Source organism: Octodon degus, unplaced genomic scaffold (assembly GCF_000260255.1).
Source record: "Octodon degus isolate 3935 unplaced genomic scaffold, OctDeg1.0 scaffold00110, whole genome shotgun sequence".
Taxonomy (NCBI): domain Eukaryota; kingdom Metazoa; phylum Chordata; class Mammalia; order Rodentia; family Octodontidae; genus Octodon; species Octodon degus.
This window is the reverse complement of record NW_004524686.1, coordinates 9,143,311-9,146,063: the sequence shown is the minus strand read 5'-3', so window position 1 is coordinate 9,146,063 and position 2,753 is coordinate 9,143,311. Positions and strand designations below refer to the sequence as shown.

Genomic DNA, 2,753 nt, shown 5'->3' with positions numbered 1-2,753 from the left:
GCTGGCATGTGGTGCTGGGGGATTGAACCGCGGTCCCTGTGCTTTGCTAAGCTTGTTCTAAGTAGGTGCTTTAGACCACTGAGCCATCTCACCAGCCCCACTATTTATTTCTTAATAAAATTATGGAAAAAAAAACTAACAGCCAATATCATCATAAATGGAATAGACCTAAAGCTTTCACTCTATTTTTTCAATTTTTATATTTAAGTACAAAATAGTATTAAAACAGAAAAACTACAGATGCAGAATTTCACTAAAGAAAATAATATGAATTTCACAATATTTGTTGCAATGCATAGTGCTATCTTCAAATTGGTTGTTCAGATTGCTAGATTTATGCTTGAAAAATCTGAAGAAAGAAAAAATATATATAATAAATTAAGAAGCGTAAAAGGACAAAGAGTAGGGGCCGGGGAGATGGCTCAGGGGAATAAGCACTTCCCTGGCAAGCACAGGGGCCTGAGTTCAATCCCTGGTTCCACCAAAAAGAAAAGGACAAAGAGGTGAGAAAAAGAGACAAAACAAATTAACCACCAACTGCTCTTTTCCATAGACCAGCAGAAATCCACAGTACAGTTTTACAAAGAATCCCGCTTACATACATAGATATATCTTTCTCCCACTCCCTCTCCTGCTCTCATTTATTCAGTAATGCTTTCCTTTTGAATAGGTTCATTCCCTTTCCCCAGTGTGTATTAGTACCCTTCAGATTTTATTTTATCTTTCATGTTCTCCCACTAAGGAGACAATACAATGTTTGTAGATGTGGGTGTGATTTATTTCACTTAATATAGTCTCTAGTTGTATCCATTTACCAAAAAAAAACCTTGATATTTATTCTTTTTATAGTTGACTAATACTCCATTGTGTAAAAACACTACATCTTCTTTACCCATTCTTCAATTGATGGGCATCTGATTTGTTTGCAGGATTTAGCTGTGACAAATTGGGCGCACATATGTCGCTGTAGTATGAGGACTTTAGTACTTCTGGAAAAATAACCATGAGGGAAATAGCTGGCTTGAATGGAATCCACTATCCTACCTTTTCTTTTTCTTTCTTCTTTCTTCTTTCTTTCTTTCTTTCTTTCTTTCTTTCTTTCTTTCTTTCTTTCTTTCTTTCTTTCTTTCTTTCTTTCTTTCTTTTTGGTGGAACCAGTGATTGAACTCAGGCCCTTGCACTTGCCAGGGAAGTGCTTATTCTACTAAGCCATCTCCCTGGTCCCTCCTATCCTACCTTTTGAAGGAAACTCCACATTGATTTCCATGGTGGTTGTACCAGTCTGAACTCCCACCAACAGTGCAGAACAGTTCCTTTTTCTCCACAGCCTGTCCAGCATTTTTTACTGGCTGACTTCTTGATGTTAGCCATTCTTTCTGGGGAGCAATGAAATCTCAGTGCTATTTTAATTTGCATTTTTCAAATAACCAATAATGTTGAACATTTTTCATGTATTTATTTACCATTTGTATTTTTTCGTTTGAGTAGTGTGTATTCATCTTAGATGCCCATTTTTGGATTGAGTCCTTGAATTTGTTTTATTTTTTTGTTTGTTTGTTTTTTTTACAAAGGCAGTTCTGTAATTTTATTTCCAAGTTAGTTCTCATCCACATTCACTGTCTGGAGATTTTTGAACGTGGTAATAGGTACGTAGGTTACCAAGGTATACAGCTTGTTTGGTGAATCTTCATCCTCATTCTGTTTCCTGGACAACCGTACTCGGATATGATATGAAACATTCCTTATTCCTTTGGCCCAGACAGCTTTGTTGAGCCTGGTGTCAATGCGCACATCGGGAGTCCCCATTTCCTTCATGGCAAACTTCCGGATCTCCTTAAGTGCCCGAGGGGCGCGCTTCTTGAAGCCCACTCCGTGGATGCGCTTGTGAATGTTGATTGTGTACTCTCGGGTCACCACCTCGTTGATGGCAGAACGGCCCTTCTTCTTCTTGCCACCCTTCTTTGCAGGAGCCATTCTGCCGGGCCCAAGTTGGAAAGCGAGTCCTTGAATTTGGAGGACCTGATTTTTTAGAAATAATTTATATGTTCTAGATAGAAGTCCTTCATCAGAGGGGCAGTTGGCTAATTTTTTTCTAGTTTGTGGACCTTTTTGTAGTCTGTTGGAGATTTCTTTTGAAGTGTAGGCACTTTTAAAAAAGAAGAGATCCCAGTTGTTGATAAAACACAATGCAGCTGGCCCATCCGGAGATCAAACCTGCAACTTTGGCAGACTCTAAAATCAGGAAAAAGACAAGAATGTTCACTATTACCACTTCTATTCAATATAGTACTGGAAATATTAGCCAGAGCAATTAGACAAGAGAAAGGAATAAAATGAGTAGGGATAGGAAAGGAATAGATATTCTACATAAGAGACCCCAAAAACCCCACCAACAGAGTCTAGATGTAATAATCAAATTCAGGTAAACAGCTAGATCTCAAGGCAACACTGAAAAATCAATAGCACTCCTGTACAAAATAACAAACTCCTGAGAGACAAATTAGGGAAACTACACTATTGCAACAGCATCAAAAGAAATAAAATACCTAGAATCAATCTAACAAAGGAAATAAAAGACTTTTACACTGAAAACTACAGTACTTTTATAAAAGGAAATCCAGAATATCAGAAAATGGAAAGTTATCCCTTGTATTTGTGTAGGAACAAATAATATAGTGAAAATAACCATACTACCAAAACTTTTATATAGAGTTAATGGAATCCCAATCAAAGTACTAATAGCATCCCTCACA

At 37.4% G+C, this 2,753-nt stretch overlaps 1 pseudogene; it reads right to left on the bottom strand.

Annotated features, from left to right (window-relative positions):
• Positions 1-1,596: 1,596 nt before the first annotated feature.
• LOC105743259 lies at positions 1,597-1,983 on the bottom strand (annotated as a pseudogene).
• Between the last annotated feature and the right edge of the window lie 770 nt (positions 1,984-2,753).